General features: G+C 45.6%; 1 protein-coding gene across 7 annotated transcripts in view; it reads left to right on the top strand.

Moving 5' to 3' along the window:
- Positions 1-21,500, top strand: part of arhgef9a (Cdc42 guanine nucleotide exchange factor (GEF) 9a) — a 528,724-nt gene that overhangs the window by 282,239 nt on the left and 224,985 nt on the right. The window contains exon 1 of one of the 7 annotated variants that reach the window (XM_038774367.1): positions 11,901-11,919. The exons of the other annotated variants lie outside the window; for them this stretch is intronic. The gene's annotated coding sequence lies outside the window, so the exon portion shown is untranslated. Of the gene's footprint in view, positions 1-11,900; positions 11,920-21,500 lie in introns of those variants that run through there. 7 annotated transcript variants of the gene reach the window in all.

The raw sequence follows: 21,500 nt of genomic DNA, 5'->3' as shown, positions 1-21,500 counted from the left end.
AATGGTCCCTCATCCAAACTAGACTGGGTGGATTTCAAGTGTCAGATTTCATGGGATTTGGGGTGGGCTGGCCAACAATTCTGGAACTCCCATTGAAGCCCACTTAGACTTTCCTGGATTTAAGAGAATTCAACTATTAGCTTTTGATTGGTGGGTGCGAGCCCTAAAAATCGTTTGCGTTTACGACCGATTAAGAGAAATGACTTCTCCGTCTTCCAAGCCATGTGTTTTTTGGCAGCTTGATGTTGCTGGCAGTGGGATTCTCCGTTCCCACCACTGGCCAATGGGATTTCCCATTGTAGCCACCCCAAGCTGCCTGGACACCCACAAGATGGGGTGTGTTGTCAGCGGAACAGAGAGTCCCGCTGGCGGAGAATTCATCCCATAGTACTGCTAGAGTAGTTTGAAAACTGCCTCAAAGGGTACATGGAGGTGCAAAGCATTTTCTAAATCAGAAGCATGTTTATCAACTCATCTAGGAAACTACAGACCTACTACAAAAGAGAGTGAAAATTCTAAATTGTAATTGTATTGTTTTACCTTCACCTTTGTTTTAAGCTTTGTGTGCGTGATATTGTGTGTGAGTCGAGTAAGTGAGATGTTGCGTTTTAAACATCTGGTGCAAGTGTGTCCTGCACTGAAGAACTGCCAGTCTCTGATTGGCTGGCGGCTGTTGTTGGGCAGGATTTCCATTGCCAGTGTCCTAAATCCTGGAAGACCCATGCTGGCTACTTACATGCCTGACAAACACTTAATTCGGTAGGGCTTCCCGTACCGAGGAGTCACGGGTTTCTAATCAGTAGCAGCACCCACTTCAGGAACACTAAATCAGCCCAATATTTCAATTGAATAAATAGATACTTATCCACGCTTCCTGTGTGCTGAAAAAGTATTTTGAGTTTATTTTTATTTATTGACTAAGGGTTAAAAGGCCTAAACATTTTGCCACATATGATTGTTTGGGACACTAAACAGTCACCTCAACCTCCAGTATGACAGACAAAAAGAACATGCTCACGATTGACCAGAACGTTAGCCTAGGCGAAGATATCAGCCTCCAGGGCTACACTTGAAACAACGGTTAGGCCTTTAGCATTTTCGAATGATGGATCTCATGCTTATTTGAAACCGCCTTTCTAATATGCGGTTTCCCTGCTCATAGCCCTCACCCCAAGTTGACAAGCATCCAAGCAGGTGGCCCTGAAAGGTGCATGCTGTGACCAACAAGGGAAACATTGAAATTGACTTACTTGAATTTAAGAACATAAGAGCTAGGAGTAGACAATTCAATCCCTCGAGCCTAAACCGCCATTCAATAAGGTCATGGTTGATCTCATCCAAGCCTCACCTCCACCTTCCTGCTCGCCCCCATAATCCTTCATCCCTAATTAAAAACCTATCTAACTCCTCCATAAATTTGTTTGCTGTTTCAGGGTTCACTACACTCTTGGGTAGAGAATTCCACAAATTCTTGACCCTTTGAGTAAAGTAATTCCACATTTCTGGTCTAAATCTGCCATCCCTTAGTGTTAAACAATGGCCTCTCATTCTAAGAGAAACATCTGCTCTACATCGACTCTGTCAATTCCCATTAGCATCTTATATACCTCAATTAGATCTCTCATTCTTCTAAACGCCAGCGTATATAGGCCTAAAATGCTCAATCTCTCTTCATAAGACAAGTTCTTCATCTCTGGAATCAATCGAATGAACCTTCTCTGAACCACCTCTAATAAAGTTACATCTTTCCTCAAGTAAAGGGCCCAAAACTGTGCACAGTACTCAAGATGTGTTCTCACCAATACCCTATAAGGTTGCAACAGTACTTCCCTACTTTTCTATTCTATTCCAGTAGCAACGAGTGCCAAAATTCCATTTGCCTTTCCATCTGCACTGGAGTATTTTGAAGTTTCTTTCCATTTAGGGACAGTGATTGTTCTATGAAATTTTGAAGAAGAGGACAAATGCTTGAGCCACAGCAGACTTCTTCACTGGTCAACTATACCTATTCATCTTGTCATCATATTCCTCAAACTCATCTTTTTCTTCAGGAATGCATCCATTGAACTTAATAAGCTTTTCTCCATATCCAGCTCATAGCATTGTCCCCAACAAGTGGAACTTTGTAAATCATATCAAATTAACATCTACCTCACTGTTTAATTTAATCAATTCACCCTCTACATTTTATCAATGGAATAGGTGATGAGCACCCATTATATAGAGTTTCATTTGTGTTATGACTATTCCTTGTTTTTGAATTATAAGATCAGTATGATATAAATAATATCCCACTGTTTTTCATTGTTTTAAATTCAATACCAATTCTCAATTCAGAGTACCTAACAAGAACAAGACAATTATGGATGAGCTTCAGAATAGTTCACTCATCCAGAAGAATCTACAGATCTTATTGCAATGTCTATTGTTCCTTAAATGAATCCAATATATGTACATCAACTATTCTAGCCAAATATTCAGTCCATGAATAACAAGTGTCCCTGAAATTGGCATTTGATACTTTCAATCAGTACCATTTTTCCATTCATCATAATTTAAGTTAAAGTAATAGTCTATTTCTACCTTTTACTATAATGTATAACTCCATAGGGCCATTTCTAAGTCTGAATTTCATAGGGCCTGGGTTTCTCCAGTCTTTCCTTGTCACAGTCTTCTGGCATCATGCCTCACGTCTCAATGCCTGATAATATGGAGCAACATGAGTCAATCCTATGATTCTGGTGATAAATTTAATATGGAGACTAAGTGAGCTATAAAGATGTAATGTGAGAACAATGCTATACATTATCTTGGTTCTAATGGGGCAGACTATATTGTGCAGTTGATGACTATTGATCAGCTTTGGAAAGCACTGTGGCTGATACTATTCATGCCACATTTTATTCCAATTAAAATCCAGTTGGAATCAGCCATAATTAAAGCAAATCATACTTCAAGTAAATGGAGAAGGAATGTGGACTTTAAAAGATAATTTCCAATGTGTTATTTTCACATAAAAACCATTGCAAAAGGAACACCTTTTTGAATTAGGTGTAATTGGGGTTTATAATAATAATCTTTATTGTCACAAATAGGCTTACATTAACACTGCAATGAAGTTACTGTGAAAATCCCCTAGTCGCCACACTCCGACAACTATTCTGATACACTGAGGGAGAATTCAGAACATCCAATTCACCTAACAAGCATATCTTTAGGGATTTGTGGGAGGAAACCAGAGCACCTGGAGGAAACCCACGTAGACACAGGGAGAACATGCAGACCCCGCACAGGTAGTGACCCATACCGGGAATCAAACCTGGGACCTTAGCACAGCAAAACAACAGTGCTAACTACTGTGCTACCATGCCGGTTTTAACATAATATTATGTTCATAATTATTGATGAACAACCTCTCAATTCCTGACAAACACAATTTATAATAGTAAAATCTCTCCAATCATTTCTCCATTTATGATAAAAATCACATTTTTAAATTTTTTTAAATTTTTGTCAAAGTTGGTTTGACAAAGAGTCATCCAGACTCAAAACATTAGCTCCCTTCTCTCTCCACAGATGCTGTCAGACCTGCTGAGATTGTCCAATATTTTATGTTTTTGTGTGACATGGGGCTACCATTGGTTCCAGTCAGCAAGCAAGACTCATCGTCAAAATTAAGTTCCACCCTTTGAGTAATTTCATCTCCCACTGTGATGCATCCTCACAGTAAGAAGTCTCACAACAAATGGACTTTAACCTGGTGTTGTGTGACCATCTGAAATTTTTTCCATTGCACTGTGGCTTATTGTTGAAAGCATGGGAGTGCAGTATCCTCTCTCATGATTTAAAACATATCCAGCATGCCCCGCTTCAACCCAACACTGCAGAACTATGGACACTGTACCTACCTTGGTGTCTTCTTCCTCCTACCATCTTGATGCTTTTAAAATTAAAGCTTGGTGGCACTGTCTCACTGCTTTTTGATTTCTCTGTTCTCTTAAAAGGTTAAAATTCTTATCAGGAATGTTGCTGTAGAAACGATTAATGTGTTTGTCTCAAATTCATTGCTGATAGTTTAATGGAGGCATTAACAAATTTATCTTAAATGAGTTAACACTTCTGTTAAAATAGCACAGAAGAAGAAACATTAAGTACTGATATAAATTGTTGCCAACTATACTGACTACCTCTTAGTCTTTTCAATTAACTTTGGCCTTTCTCCTTGCTTCTCAATAATATTTTCAAAAATCATGAAATATAAATCTATTCTTTGTATTCTCAAATAAATTAATGATTGATAAGATCAATCCAGACTGATTAGTCTTCCAACAAAGTAGAGAACGGACATTTCCAAAGAATACAAAGGCATTGGAAATATTATTCACAACCTAGATTTTGGAATTATTCATTGCATTACGGTTGAACTGACAATATGTTATTCCAAACCTTACTGTTATCTGACACATCGCTGAGCACAGGTGCAACTAAGAAACAATAGCACTCGCAGAACTGAAGAAAAATATATGTATTTTATCAAATTATAAGAATAGGAAAATACTATTTGGCTTAAGAAGTCCGTCTCTCGTTCAGTGTCCAGCTGCATGTGTGTTTTTTCATCATATCCTCAATCTCCTTTTTCCAGAGGAACGCATTTCAAGATTTTTGATCTTTCTTTTATACATAAAGGGTTTGGGGTTTGATTAAGAGGCTTTGGGAAACAACACAATGCCTATTTCAAACAAATACAATGATGCTCATTAAATGATCTTTCAAGAACTCTGAAGGTTTCTTATTCTGGCCTTTTGGTGCATCCCCAATTTTGTTTACACTGTTCCTGTCCATTGCTAACCATGCCTTCAGTTGTGTTGACCCTTTTAACTCCTTTCTTCTCCTTTAAGGTGGCATGGTGGCACAGTGGTTAACACTGCTGCCTCACAGCACCAGAGTCCCGTGTTCGATTCTGACCTTGGGCAACTAACTGTCTGTGTGGAGTTTGCACTTTCTCCCTGTTACTGCGTAGGTTTCCTCTGGGTGCTCCAGTTTCCGCTCATAGTCCAAAGATGAGCAGGTTAGGTGGATTGGCCATGCTAAATTGCCTCTTATTGTCCAAAGGCTATATGGGGGTTATGGGGTGGGGGAGAGGGCCTAGGTAGGGTGCTCTTTCGGAGGGTTGGTACAGACTCAATGGGCCAAATTGCCGCCTCCTGCGCTGTAGGGATTCTATGATTCTAAGATGCTCCTTAAACTTTATCATTTTGACTGGACTTTTGGTGACTCATCCTAATGTCTTCTCTGCCTCAGAGTCAATTACTTTCAGATTACACTACTGTGAAGTGGTTTGCACAGTTTCACTGGAGTAAAAGGTGCTATATAAATGTTGTTACACTGGCCATTCCATAAGCATCTCTTATTTAAGTATAACGCTTTGGGTCCAGTCCTGTTTGAGCTGATGGTCTATTGCAGATGACAACTATTAACAAGAGAGAGATAATTACAAAGCATCGGCATAGCAGCAAAAGGCTTTACTGCCAATGATGGAGGATGGCAGAGATAATCTGTAAAAGGCTGGAGGTGGGCAGCTTTAAGAGGCAAACAGTAATGGGGTTGAAAGAGGATGCAAAGATAGGGAGAGACAAGGCAATGAAGAAAGTTAAGCACAGGGCTGGAAGTTTTAAATTTGAGGTCTTGTAGAGCAGCAACTTCATGTGGGCTGTCTGTGGCAACAAGGCTTTGGATGAGTTGAAGATTATGGCAGGAAAATGTCAGGCAGAATTAACATTGGAATAGTTACATCTAAAGATGGCAAAGGCTTAAATGAGTGTTTAAATAAAATATGGCTTAAGGCAATGGTGAAGATAGGTGTGTTGAGGAGGTGGAAGAGCAGTGGCCAGTTATTGTGATGGAGATTATATGAAATTGAAATTATCAAGACAGTTGGTTTAGGGTAGCATGGTGGCGCAGTGGATAGCACTTCTGCCTCACTGCGCCGAGATCCCAGGTTCGATCCCGGCTCTGGGTCACAGTCCGCGTGGAGTGTGCACATTCTCCCTGTGTTTGCATGGGTTTCACCCCACAATCCAAAGATGTGCAGGGTAGGTGGATTGGCCACGCGAAAGTGCCGCTTAATTGGAAAAAATGAATTGGGTACTCTAAACTTATTAAAACAAAGACAATTGATTTAACTTGAGGCAATAAATTGTGCGAGGGTTGGGTTTGCTTGCAAGGGTATGAAGTTTATGGCAGAAGCTGAAAATGATTACTTCCTCCCCAATATATATCTGAAGGAGATTGCAGCTCATCAGGAACCAACAGCATAGAGATAATTTGGACTTGTTCGGAGAGATGATGGAGAGGTAGAGATGGCTGTACTCGGTGTGCATGTGGAATATAACTTCATTTCTAGGGATAATGTCATCAGGGTGTAGCATGTACATGAGCAAGGGGGTGGGCTGCTGGTCTGTCAAGACAAGGAGTCTCCATAGGTAATGGTTTTATAGTGTGAGGAGATGGTAGTGCTGGAAATGCTCTGCCTTTGTTTGCATAAGCATAGGGGAAAGAAGCAAGAATAACCCATTTGCACTAGTCAGCGGAAACACAGAGGCTGAAGGAGGATGAGATGGTTGACTTTGTCTAAGGCTGCACAGAAGGCAAAAAGGGAGCATGGGCACCGTGGGAACATCCCCATACAATGTTACAACACCAGGTTAAAGTCCAACATGTTTGTTTCAAATACTAGCTTTCGGAGCAGTGTAAGTTGTAAGACTTCTTACTGTGCTCACCCCAGTCCAACGCCGGCATCTCCACATCATACAATGTTAGTTATTGTTCATCTTTATATTGGTTCTAAGGGTCTGGGTATCCTTTGGCCACTAGCATTACTGGGATATCTTAGCAGGTCTGGCAGCATCTGTAGGGAGAGAAAAGAGCTCATGTTTTTAGTCCAATGGCTCTTTGTCAAAGCTGACAGAGAAAGTGGGAAATATTTTACTGTGGAGTGAGAATGAAAGATGTGTCACAGCCACAGAAACCCAGGGAAACCAGGTGCTAATGGCCACAGAAACCAAGGGAAAAGAGTGCCAATGGCAGTCTCCAGAGAGAACAAAAGATGTGAAAGGCCAAACAGCAGAGAAACTAACATCAAAGGATGAACTGTAGATGTGGGGGGAGGGGAAGGGGGAAGCAAAAAGGAGAAAGGTTAAGGAAAGGTGGATAAGATTGGGGGAGGGGGTTTAAATATATATTAAGAAAAAAAGAAATGGTAAAAAATAGTTAAAATGAAATGGGATGAAAACAAATGGGTTGAGGTTTGAAGTTGTTGAATTTAATGTTGAGACCGGAAGGCTGTAGCATGCCTAACTGGAAGATGAGATGTTGTTCCTCCAGTTTGTGTTGAGCTTCACTGGAACATTTCAGCAGGCCAAAAACATCATGTCGGCATGGGAGCAGGGTCTTTTGTTAAAATGGCAAGCAACGAGAAGGTCAGGCTCCTGAATGCGCACAGACCAAAGATGCTCAGCAAAGCAATCACCCAGTCTGCACTTGGTCTCTCCGATATAGAGGAGACCACATTGGGAGCAGCAAATGCAGTAGACCAAATTGGAAGAGATGCAAGCGAAACACTGCTTAACCTGGAATTAGTGTTTTGCGCCTGGATGTTAAGCACCTGGAATGAGTGTTTTGGGCCTGGATGTTAAGCATGGAAGAGATAAAGGGCCAGGTATTACACCTTTTGTGATTGCATGGGAAGGTGCCATGGGTGATGGGAGAGGTACTGGGTATGGTGGAGGAGTGGACTAGATTATCTCGGAGGGAACGGTCTCTGTGGAATGCTGACAGAGGGAGTGAAGGGAAGATGTGTTTGGTGGTGGCATCACGCTGGAGTTGGCGAAAATGGCGGAAGATTATGCTTTGCATACGGAGGCTGGTGGGTTGAAATGTGAGAACGAGGGGGACTCTATCCTTGTTCTGGGAGAGAGGTGAGGGGGCAAGGGTAGTGGCGTGAGAGATGGACCGCACACTGTTGAAGGCCCTGTCAACATCTGTAGGTGGGAAATCACGGTTGAGGAAGAAGGAACAGATTTTTGAAGCACCATTTTGGAAAGTGGCATCATCGGAACAAATGCGACGGAGATGAAGGAATTGCGAGAAAGGGATTACAGGGAGTATGGTGCGAAGAGCTGTAGTCCAGATAGCTGTGGGAGTCAGTGGGCTTGTAGTGGATATTAGTGGATAGTCCATTGCCGGAAATGGAGACAGAAAGCTCAAGGAAGAGAAGAGTCTGAGATGGACCAGGTGAAAGTGATGGAGGGGTGGAAACTGGAAGCGAAGTTGATGAATTTTTCCAGGTCTGGACGAGAGCGTGACGCGGCACCAAAATAGTCATCAATGTATCGGTAAAGGAGTTGTGGGAGGGGGCCCAGATAGGCCTGGAACAAGAAATGTTCCACATACCCCATAAAGAGGCAAGCATAGCTAGGACCCATGTGGGGACCCATTGCTACACCTTAAATTTGGAGAAAGTGTGATGAGTTAAAGGAGAAGTTGTTGAGCGATAGAATGAGTTCAGCAAGGCAGAGGAGAGTGGTGGTGGATGGGAATTGTCCAAGCCTCTTTTCGAGAAAGAAGCAAAGAGCTCTCAAGCCATCCTGATGGAGGTGTAGAGAGATTGCACATCCATGGTGAATAGAATGAGCTTGTGGCTTGCGAACTGGAAGCTGTCAATATGGCGCAATATGCATCTGAGGAATCCCAGATGTAGGTGGGGAGGGAATGGACCAGAGGAGTGAGGATGGAGTCAAGATAAGAGGAAATAAGTTGTGTTAGGCAGGAGCATGCTGATACAATGGGCCTGCCGGGACAGTCCTTTTTGTGGATTTTGGGAAGTTGGTAAAAGCGGGCTGACCGGGGTTGGGTGACTATGAGGTTGGAAGCCGGAGGGGGAAGGCATCCGGTGTTGGAGATAATGGCTTGATGTTAAGTGGTCTGGTCATGGTCCAGGGGGAGGTAAGAGGAAGTATCTGAGAGTTGGCGCTCAGCCTCTGCGAGGTCGAGGTCAATGCACCAGATGACACCAGCATCCCCTTCGTCGGCAGGTTTGATGACAAAGTCGGGGTTAGACCTGACGGAGTGAAGAGCAGAAAGTTCAGAAGGAGAGAGGTTGGAATGTGTGAGGGGGGCAGAACAATTAAGACGGCCAATGTCCTGTCGACAGTTCTCAATGAAAAGATCAAGGGCAGGTAATTGTCCTGGCGGCGGGGGGGTCCACTTGGAGGCAGAATGTTGGAGGCACATGAAAGGATCGAGGGGAGGATTCTGCCCAAAGAAGTGGGCATGGAGACGAAGGCGACGAAGGAAGAGTTCAACATCATGTCGAGCCCGGAATTAATTGAGGTGGGGAATTAAGGGTACAAAGCTGAGTCCTTTGCTGAGAACAACACGCTCAGCCTCAGAGAGGGGAAGTCGGAGGGTATGGTGAATACGCGGCAAGGGCTGGGGCTGGGAGAAATGGGGTACGAGGGATTGGGACTGGTGGAGGGCCTTGGATGGGCAGTGGTGTTGATACTGGGAGACATGGGGTATGAGGGATTGGGACTGGTGGAGGACCTTGGATGGGCAGTGGTGTTGATACTGGGAGACATGGGGTATGAGGGATTGGGATTGGTGGAGGGCTGTGGTGTTGATGAGTTGTTGAAGCTTGCGTTCCTTAACCTCTGTAAGAAAAAGGAAAATATTCTTGTTGAGGCGTCGAATGATGTGAAGGATGAAATGAAACTGGGGACAGGGACAGCTTTGAGAGAGATTTTGTTTCAGATTCCAGCATCCGCAGTAACTTGCTTTTATCCAGCATTACTGGAATGCTCTAGATTTACATCACCACGGGAAAGATTTCATAATCCTGGTTGTCCAAGATTCCTTGAGGTAATGCTGGCTGTGTATGGAGGTTTTGTGGCTGTGCCCATTCTAGTGTTTATCACTGGGCCAAGATACATAAGAAGATAATGAGGCTTACCTGACCAAACTCCCTCGACACATTTATAACTGATCATGTCTCGTGCAAACATTTCGAAGGCAAATAAGGACTTAAATGTTCTGAGCCCTTCTTCATGATGCTGTAGTTTGAAGAACACATACAAAATGTAATTATTCATTTTGTGCTGGTAGTGTGGAGCATGTCAGATAGGATTGTAGCCCTATCACTAGCTCAGATTTCTCTGCAGGATGGCTTGCCTGCATTGTGTACAAGAATGTGGAATTAATTCTGTAACATACAACTACAGTGGCATAACTGTGTGACAATAAACAAGACTGCAGATAGATTGTCTGAGCAGAAAGATTCTAAAACATTTCACTATTAGGCAGTTTTGGGATATTTGTGCCCTGTTGCAGTTCAAAAGTTTTCTTGATACCTTTGATGGAGATGCCAATACAGGCTATGAGGGTTGCATATTTGAGACCCTTAGTTTTTTTTTATTTTATTTTTATAAATTTAGATTACCCAATTATTTTTTCTATTAAGGGGCAATTTAGTGTGGCCAATCCACCTACCCTGCACATTTTTGGGTTGTGGGGGCGAAACCCACGCAGACACGGGGAGAATGCACAAACTCCACACGGACAGTGACCCAGAGCCGGGATCGAACCTGGGACCTCAGCGCCGTGAGGCGGTTATGCTAACCACTAGGCCACCGTGCTGCCCATTGAGACCCTTAGTTGGCAGAGAGTCACCTTTTAGCCTTAGATAGACAGTATTGTTCGCTTCTTGTGCATTTGGAACCATATCTTCTGAGTGTTTCACCATGTCAGCTGTCTATTGCCAAGCTTGTTACACCATTCTTTGCTGTTGAGTCAGCCCTTCAGTGTCAAAGAGGACAGCCTCCGTTTTGTTTAGTGTTAGTATTGTGGCTTCATAGCGCCAGGGACCCAGGTTCAATTCACAGCTTGGGCCACTGTCTGTGCGGAATCTGCACATTCTCCCCGTGTCTGCTTGGGTTGCCTCCGGGTGCTCCGGTTTCCTCCCACAAATCCCAAAAGGTGAGCTTGTTAGGTGAATTGGACATTCTGAATTCTCCCCCTGTGTACTCGCACAGGTGCCAGAGAGTGGCGACTAGGGGCTTTTCACAGTAACTTCATTGCAGTGTTAATGTAAGCCTACTTGTGACATTAATAAAGATTATTAAATTAAAGTGCAAAATTGGTGAGTTTAATGATGCACAGCAACAAACCTCCATTGTGCAGGGGTTCTGCTGCTGAAACCCTTTGCAGGCAAGAATGCAGCTATGTAAATTACTGTCAGCCTTGACCTAGGTGCAAATATTCCATTGCCAGACTGTTGGGAATTTGCAGGGAACAGATAAGGTAAGAAAGCAGTGGGCAGCACGGTGGCACAGTGGTTAGCATTGCTGCCTACGGCGCTGAGGACCCGGGTTCGAATCCCGTCCCTGGGTTACTGTCCGTGTGGAGTTTGCACGTTCTCCCCGTGCCTGCGTGGGTTTCACCCCCACAACCCAAAGATGTGCAGGTTAGGTGGATTGGCCACGCTGAATTGCCCCTTAATTGGAAAAAAATAATTGGATACACTAAATTTATTTTAAAAAAAATAAGAAAGCAGTCATATCAGTACAACCAATGGAACAATTTGCTTTACATTATTTGCCTCTTTTGAGTATAATCTGGGAATTCCATTATCAAATTACCATATGTTTCCACTTTCACTACCTCCGCTCAATGGACAAGCCTTCTAACTTACTCCACAACCTGCCTATCTTTGGTGTAAAATCTTCTATTCCATTGATTGATTCGCTTGTGACGCCTGATATCTGCAAAATCAGTAATTTATCTGTATTTTTTCAGTGACTCTTTTCATAAACTCAGCAGCTTCACTGGGATTACCTCATAGTCCCCTCAGGTTTGAAAATAAATGTAAGTAATTTTCCATAATCTTTCCTCTGAACTTAAATACTTGAAACTGGAATTTCTGGTAATGGTGGACTAAAGATGAAGGGCAAAATGCCAGGTTATGTTTTTTTTTAAGCTTAGAATGTTGATGGATTTTGTTATTTTTAATGCCTTTAGATACCAAAATTTAAATATTAAACTTAACTCATCCAATTTAATCAGCTCTCTTGTGCCCAAAGATGGTAATCGTGCCCAACTAAAATCAGCTGTTCTTTTCTAGTTATCCTCCTTCAACTATGATTGATGATGCTGTCTATTTGTTCTGTGTATTTTACATGATTTTTATCTCACTGTGCAATAGCACAACTTTATATTCGTCACAATACTTCTGAAACTTACAAGGAAAATCAAACTGCAACCAAATAAATGGGATGAGGAGGTGGCAAATAGCAGAATAAACACTTAGTAGACATAGTTGGAGAGAGAACTGTGTGGGGTGAAAGACCAAAAAGCTATCCTGTTTTGCTATCTATTAAATGGATATATGTTCATTATAACCAAGCTCTGCTACCTATGAAATATCAGCCCCAAAGGTCTGGTTTGAATGTAAGATGAAGTGTGATACCCAGGAAAGTATATTGCAGTGCCTTGAGCCGTGGAGCACTGCACTTTAGGCATTAGCTTAAATTTATGAACCCTGGCTCTAGAGCATTCAGAATCATCTTGTTGTTTCCTTAGTCTCTGAGATTGACACAGATTGTCTTTCAGACTAATACACAGATGACCTAAAAAATTTCCCTTACCTGTAATCTAGTTCAATACTCATAGGATTTATACACTAAGATAAGTCTGTTCAATACTTGCTGTCGTTACTAGATATGGGAAAGACAATATACTGGTTTCCATCACTGTCAATCCCAAGAGAAGAGAGTAGTGCTCGGTATAAAGTGCACTTGTAATTATCTGTTTGCAATGGCTAAGTAGCAGAAGTCTAAATCTATTCTCATCATGCTGCAATAAGCATAGCTTTATATTCCCACCAGTAAGGGATTCAATCAAACTTTCTTTCAAATGTCTGTTCGGGTCAATACTTGCCTTGACTCTTGTATGGTCTTGCTTAATGAGGGGAATGAAACCGAAGGGCCAATTTCAACCCTGCCTATCTGATGAAAACCAGGCAGGCAGTTAAAATCCATCGAAAGGTTTACCCATCAACTTCCTGTTCCTTTTCCTCAGTATTGAATTTTAATCCGCAGTTCTGAGTTGGCATCATGGTCACGTGACTGAAACAAACCGCACTCTTCTTTTAGCTAGACGGTTAAGTTGCGGGACAGATTTCTATTTGAACCAGTGCTCTGAATGGAAAAACTATTGTGACTTCTCTACCAAACGAAAACAGCAGGATGAAGGTTTGGCCAACAACATAAGTTTTAATACCTTTCCTTAGAATTTTCTTATGGGACTAGAAGGAAGGAAGCTCTCCTCTGGACCCTACAGGAAAATTCAGGTCTCCCTGTCCCCAGACATCCCTCCACCTCTACAAGAAGGCCTTCCTTTAAGATACACTTTAAAACCTACCTCTTTGACCAAGCATTTGGCCATCATCCCAAACATCTTTTTATGTGGCTTGATATAAAGTTTTCTTTGATAACACCCATGCAAAGCACCTTCGGACATGGTATTAAATTAAATATACTATATAAATTCATGCTGTCTTCTTGTTTCGAGTGAGCAAACTGACCAAGGGCATACCTCTCGAGTTCAAATGACCGGAAGCCCCTGGTGCTGGCAGGGTGATTCTTCTGCACTTCGGTCTGAGTGCACCTGATTTGCACTCTGAGTTAAAATGAAGACTAAAGTAACAATAAAAAGCTGAAGTAAATGTGCCACAATAATGTGGAGAAGATTCAAAGGTTTATAGATCTTTATTTTTTTTCTCCGAAACATACAGATTCCTCACATGTATGAGTCACCTGTGTCACTGTTCCCCAGCAGTCATTATTCAAATATTAGCATTCCGAGGGCAGATTCTCCACTCCCCCAGCCACGTATTTCTTAGTGCCTCGCCATTCATTGGTGGTGGGACTCTCTACTTCCACTGCTTGTCAATGGGATTTCCCATTGAAGCCACCCCACGCCATCAAGAAACTCATGGGCGGGGGTTCATTTCCAGCAGGAAAAGAGAATCACCGGTGGTGCAAGGTAGTTCAGAAAATCATGGGTGGCATTTTTCGGTCGCACCTGCCCCAAAACTGGAAATTCCCACCTGAGGTCAACAGACCTTTAAATGGTCTGTCAAATTGACTGTCCCACCCTCGATGATTCCTACCGTGGGTAGGACCAGACATTTTATCCCCGTGTCTCTGGCTTCATGTGATTAATTTGCAGTACCCTAACATTCTCTGGGTGATTTAGGTGAAGTAGGGTAACTGAAATGAATATATATTACGATTGATCTTAAAATGTGCATTAATAGCTTCACTATAGACACATGCATTGAGAGCTGTTTTTATGCATGATGGGAAACTTAGTCAATACTACAGGCATGATGGGATCTTTCCCTGGTGGCTCGCCCAGCAGTTTTAACAATAACAGCTTTCACAGCAATTCAGGGCTGAACAGGGCTTACGGAGACTGAAGCCTATACCCAAGGCTAAGGGGTAAGCTAATGGGAACATCTGCTGATGAAATAGTATGGTTAGTTAAGAAATTAATGATAAACATTGCAATGAAAAGCAGCAAGATAAGAACTATAAATATGAACTCAAAGCCTGTATCTTTGAGAGAAGCTGCTTAGCAGGCTGAGACACACTCTCTCCAGCATATGCTTGAAATAAAGCCTTTACTTACTTGAAAGCTCACAGATTTGGAGAGGTTGCTTTTTACCACAACATGGGGCAATAAATGATCCCTGGCTACCATCATGCAGAAGCTTCATTTAATTCAAATAATTCAATTTGTGTTTAAATTGTGCTTATTCATACTTCCAACTTCAGTGAAAATCCATGAACAATGTATGAACCATCCATATAAGTTGGAGCCTTGAAAATCCTGACATATGCCATGTTCAAGTAGGTTCTTCAAAGTAGTTTCACATTGCACTATTATTTATGAAAGTACTTTTTCCATATATTTAGTAAATATTGCTGCATTTTGCTCTGTACATTAGTTGGTTCTGCTGGAAAGGCATTGGTTGACATTTTCTCAGAAAACAGCAAAGGCCGATGGTGGGCGGGAAAAGTGGCGTCTTGCCCGCTGGCAGCAATGTTGGCTTTTCACACCATATCATGTGGCACATAGTACCAAACATTTTCAAATACAAGTTCCATGCCACGGTGCCTCAGATTCGCCTGCCCTGCCATCACCTCAGCGCTTGAATGATTGGGGCGCTAGATTTAAAGCCTGCCTCTGCACACAGTTACCATGCCTGTCACTGGGAAGTCATGGCTCCAAAAACTAAGAAGCATACTGCCCCAGAATTCACTGATGCCCCCCTGGAGCACCTGCTGGATGCAGTGGAGGCCTGACGTGATGTGATATACCCAGGGTGTGGGCCTGCTAGCAGATCACCTACCTAACATGGGCAGCTGTGGTTGGTGCTAGCATCTTGCAGAGGAGGACAGCCATCCAGTGCTGCAAGAATATGAATGATCTCCGGTCTGCCGGGGTAAGTCACTCTTATCATCACTCACAAATCACACACTCACACACCCATTACACATCCGCAAGGATCTCACTTAGTTCCAGCTGAAGGAGCACCATTGCTCAATCATTAATACATATCTTCAAGTCCCCTCTCTCATCCCACTCACCATTCATACATGTCTTTATCGTTTGCCTTGACACACGTCCTGATTACAATCTCCATCTGTCTTCATTCAGGACACGTTGGCTCACGGCAAGAGGGAGAGATCCCAAAAGGGTGAAAAAATGCCAGAGCAAGGACTTTGAGGAGAGAACATTCAGCTGGCCAGGGAGGGAATCTATTGTTCCTTTGCTGACAGTGAGGTGGTGGCAATAAACCAAGTGGTGATCTAGTACTGCATCATCCATCAGACAACAATGCTGTGAGCCAAGTATCCTGTTTCGCAAACCCCTGCCATGCACTAAGGCCTCTTTCTTTCACAGGCACATCTGGGAAGCAGCCAAGGGGGTCCACCAGCCAGGTCCTCCAGTCCCAGGAACAACAGGAGGAATACACAGAGCCCGAAGTGAAAGAACCGTCACAGGATTCACCCATAGCCTCCACCAATGTAGAGACACACACCTTTGTGGTACCCAGTTTTAGAGCAGCCTCAGGGATACAATCTGGTGAATCCACTAATCTGTCAGATTCACAGCAGGTGGGTGACAGGCACAACCAAAGGTGCCAGCACTCAGAGAATTGCTGGGGATCAGGAATCTGCTGAATTCCCGATAAATGATGAGTCTCAGGACACGGTCATGCCTCAGTTGCAGGTGCGCCAAAGACAAGGGCAGGAAAATCAGGAAGGGGAGTTTGGTACACTCCTTGGATTAAAAGGCTCCAAGGACGAGACTATCCGCCTTATGTCTGCGTTGATTGTGCTGACACTCCAACACAATGGAGACCTTGGTGCAAGCGTTTGTCCTGCACTGCTCTCTGGTGCAAGCACTTGCTGGTATCCATCAGTGCCAACTCCAGAGGATAGCAGGGCTCCTTGAGTTCGCTCCAGCTGCCTCTTGATCACAAGGAGGAGGTCGGGGGCCTTTGGGAACCTATAGAATGGAGATCAGCTGGGGCAGCCACCCAGGTGACTCTGGAGACTCTGGTCTATCCAAATCCCTTTTTCCTGTGACTGCTTCAACTTCAGCTCCACAGGTCGAGGGTGGCACTGCCACACAGCAGCACCCTAAAAGCAGGCTGGGGCCTTCCAGGTTTCAGTCCTCCAAAGGACACCTGCGTAGGTCATCCCAGGCAACAAAGCATGGAACAAAACAGACTGCCTCCACCTCCATTGTGGATATTGGTGATGCACAAAGACGTAGGGGCAAGGTTAAAAAGGTGAAGAGGTTCTAGTTGCACACCGGGCATGGCTGTTGAGCACTTGTACCTAACGTTCATTTCTGCAAATAAACTCCCACTAATTGCACCCTTTCTATGGCTTCTTGTTCCGATGAGGTGTGTTCCTGTAATTCAGACATGAAAACCTGGGCCGGGATTCTCCCCTACCCGGTGGGGCGGGGGGTCCCGGCGTACCGGAGTGGCGAGAACCACTCTGGCGTCGGGCCTCCCCAAAGGTGCGGAATTCTCCGCACCTTTAGGGACTAGGCATACGCCGGAGTGGCTCCCGCTCCGCCGACCGGCGCGAATGGCCTTTGGCGCCCCGACGACCGGCGCCACGGCTGGCCGAAAGGCCTTGGCTGGCGTGAGTCTGCGTATGCGCCGGAGTGTCAGCGGCCGCTGACGTCACCCCGGCGCATGCGTGGTGGAGGGGGTCTCTTCCGCCTCCGCCATGGTGGAGGCCGAGGCGGCGGAAGAAAAAGAGTGCCCCCACGGCACAGGCCCGCCCGCAGATTGGTGGTCCCCGATCGCGGGTCAGGCCACTGTGGGGGCGCCCCCCGGGGTCAGATCACCCTGCGCCCCTCCCCCCCACCCCCCCTAGGACCCTGGGGCCCGCTCACGCCGCCTGCTCCTGCCGCCACTAGAGGTGGTTTAAACCACGTCGGCGGGAGAGGCCTGACAGCGGCGGGACTTCGGCCCATCGCGGGCCGGAGAATCGTCACGGGGGGCGCACCGGCCGGCGCAGGGAGCCCGCCGACCGGCGCGGCGTGATTCCCGCCCCCGTCGATTCCCGGGTGGCGGAGAATTCCAGCCACGGCGTGGGCGGGATTTACGCCGGCCCCATGCGATTCTCCGACCCTGCGGGGGGTTGGAGAATTCCGCTCCTTATTCCTTAAAAATATAAAGGTATTGCGCTCAGTCCAGGGCTTCCTCCATGTGCTTTGTGCAAGTTTTCCAGCACATTGGTGGCATCCCTTCACAGTCACTGAATGCATCCGTTATGACTATATCTCATAGGGAATGAGGATATCTTGCACAATGTACAGAGCTAGCATCACTCATTCCACTCATTATCCATGTATGTGCTCTGCACATTTGAGCTGTGGCTGGACGCACATCCCATATACCTCAGCCTCCAGTGACTCTGTCCTCAAGGTTTCAGCTCATGAATGAGGACGCCAACCAACACAGAGTTTCCCCCTGATTCCCATTTACTCCAGTTTAGCTAGGGGTCCTTGATGCCATACGCGGTCAAATGCTGCCTTGATGTCAAGGGCAGTCACTCTCACCTCATCTCTGGCATTCAGCTCTTTTATCCATGTTTGAACCAAGGTTGTAATGAGGTCAGGAGCTGAGTGACCCTGGTAGAACCGAACTGAGCATCCGCGAGCAGATTTTTGCAGAGTAAGTGCCGCTTGATAGCACTGTTGATGACTCCTTCAATCACTTTGCTGATGATGAAGAGCAGACTGATAGGACGATCATTGGCTGTGTTCGATTTGTCCTGTTTCTTGTGTACAGGACACACCTGGGCGATTTTCCACATTGCCGGTTAGATGCCAGTGTTGTAGCTGTACTGGAATAGCTTGGCCATGTGTGCAGCAAGCTCTGGCGTACAAGTCTTCAATACTATTGCCGGAATGCTATCAGGACCCATACCCTTTGCAGTATCCAGTGCCTTCAGCCATTTCTTCATGACGTGGAGTGAATCATATTGGCTCAAGACTGGCATCTATGATGCTGGGGACCTCTGGAGGAGACCGAGATAGATCATCCACTTGGCACTCCTTGCTGAAGATTGTTGCGAATACCTCAGCCTTGTCTTTTGCACATTAGTGCTGGGATCCTCTGTCATTGAGGATGAGGATATTTGTGGAGCCTCCTACTCCAGTGAGTTGTTTAATTGTCCACCACCATTCATGGCTGGATGTGGCAGGACTGCAGAGCTTAGATCTGATGCGTTAGTTGTGGAATCACTTAGCTCTGTCATTACTTGCTGCTTATGCTGTTTGGCACACACTTAGTCCTGTGTTGTAGCTTCACCAGGTTGACACCTACTTTTTCGGCATGCTTGATGTTGCTCCTGGCATGCTCTCCTGCACTCTTCATTGTCCTAGGCCCAACCATCTTCAGCAGCTTCAATAATGACCTGCCTTCCATCATAAGGTCCGAAGTGGGAATGTTTGCGGATGACTGCACAATGTTTAGCACCATTCGCGACTCCTCGGATAATGAAGCAGTCCATGTCCAAATGCAGCAAGACTTGGACAATACCCAGGCTTGGGTTGACAAGTGGCAAGTTACATTCGCGCCACACAGTGCCGGGCGAGGACCATCTCCTACAAGAGAGGATCTCACCATCACCCCTTGACATTCAATAGCACTACCGTTGCTGAGTCCCCCAGGATCAACATCCTGGGTTTACCATTGATCAGAAACTGAACTGGACTAGCCACATTAATACTGTGGCTACCAGGGCAAGTCAAAGGCTAAGAATCCTATGGCAAATAACTCGCCTCATGACCCTCCCAAAACCTGTCCACCATCTGCAAGGCACAGGTCAGAAGGGTAATGGAATGCTCTCCACTTGCCTGGATGAGTGCAGCTCCTATATAACACAAGAAGCTCAACACTGTCCAGGACAAAGCAGCTTGATTGCTCCTCTTTCTACAAACATTCAAACCCTCCACCACTGATGAACAGTGGCAGCCATGTGTACCTTGTACAAGATGCACTGCAGTAACTGACCAAGGTTCCTGAGACAGCACCTTCCAAACCCACGACCACTACAATCTAGAAGGACAAGAGCAGCAGATACCTGGGAACCCCACCACCTGGAGGTACCCGTCTAAGTCACTCACCACCCTGACTTGGAAATATATTGCCGTTCCTTCACTATCACTGGGGAAATATGCTGGAACTCCCTCCTTAACAGCACAGTGGGTGTACCTACACTTAAAGGACTGCAGCAGTTCAAGAAGGCAACTCATCCATCTTCTGAAGGGCAAATAGGGATGGGAAATAAATGCTGGCCAACCAGCGAAGCCCACATCCCGTAAATTAATTTTTAAAAAATGATGCCTTTGGATCAGAAGCGGTTAAATCTTTCCCGCTGCATCGCCATGATATGACCCTGGTCATTGAGAGCAAATGAGCTGCCATCAGACAGACAGGAGTTAGGCATTCACTCTGTGAGGATCTATGGACTGACGACACTGCAAGTCATCATGTAGGGACTATAGGGCAACTGCTGTGTCCCCATGACAGGAACCTTCTCACAGAGGGTGGATGCTGCCATGAGCCAGCCGGGACAACAATGCTCACAGACGCCATAGATTTCTTCGTCACTCACAATGCATGATATCCTCTGTGGACTGTATAGCATGGCTCCACCAGACATGTCCAGACACCAGAACCTCATCCTCAGCATCCCTATGGTTTGCTCCACCGAAGTGCAAATTTCAGTATGAGATTAATTGTATCTTGTCTCAACTGCACTCTCAAGCCACTGCAAAGGTGTCATTAGCCTCCCCCTCAGTGGGTATCCCTGGGCAGGATTCTCTCATCCCGGGGCTGGGCCGGAGAATCGCCACGACCGGCGCGAATTGCGCTACGTCGCCCCCACGCCGGGATGTGATTCTCTGGAGATTCGGCGCCATCGACGATTCTCCGCCCGGGATGACCCGAGTCCCGCCGGCGCCATTCTAATCTGGTCTTACCCGACAGGACCTCAGTGTGGATGGATCCAGGGATGACCTGGTGGGGTGGGGCGGGGGGAGGGGGGTTCGACCCCGAGGGGGGTCTCCGCTGTGGCTGGGGGCCTCCTTTGATCCGCGCCGGCCCCTGTAGCCCTACGCCACGTTGCGTCGGAGCTGGCCTGGAGAAGATAGACACCGCGCATGCGGGCAAATCGTGCCAGTCTCACTGCACATGTACAGACCCACGCTGCCCATCAGACACCAGGAGTGGCAGCTGGAGCAGCGTGGGTCGCTCCACCCCCCCCCCCCCAATCCCCCCCCCCCCCCCCCAGGTGAGCCAGGCACCTCTGTTGATGTCTTCTTCTTCTCCCCTGCCTATAAGTGAGAAAAATGACAGCGAGATCACCGGGCTCCATGTTCCTGATGGTCTCCTCACTGCAGTATCAAAGAGAGACTTGACGGTTAGCATTTGTGTCCCAAGGACCACTCTTTGTCCATTCATCATCGTAACCTGCCTCCCAAAGCTACCCCCTGACTGCCTCACTGACTCAGTCCTGGCCACAACATTGAAGACAAGCCCTTACTTTGCATTCCGCTTTGACAACACCTCACACCACCCATGCGCTACACCACATGATCAAGAGGCACATCTTTGGTCACTTGAATGCACCCTGAACTCTCATCTCAGGTGCAGGCATTGTCCAATGCTTCATTCCAAGATCTTGCGCTCATCTTGATCTATGTGGGGCAATTGTCAATACGCACCTCAGCACATAACCAAGGATTGGGAGCGCTCACCTCAGGCAGCGTGCGATTGCGAACTCTCTAACTTGATTTAGTTACTTGTCTAGTTGGGCAATGGTATGGGCACACCATGACTGTCA

The sequence above is a fragment of the Scyliorhinus canicula genome, chromosome 17 (genome assembly GCF_902713615.1).
Source record: "Scyliorhinus canicula chromosome 17, sScyCan1.1, whole genome shotgun sequence".
Taxonomy (NCBI): domain Eukaryota; kingdom Metazoa; phylum Chordata; class Chondrichthyes; order Carcharhiniformes; family Scyliorhinidae; genus Scyliorhinus; species Scyliorhinus canicula.
Note: the sequence above shows the minus strand (reverse complement) of the source record. Positions and strands in the feature narration are given on the sequence as shown.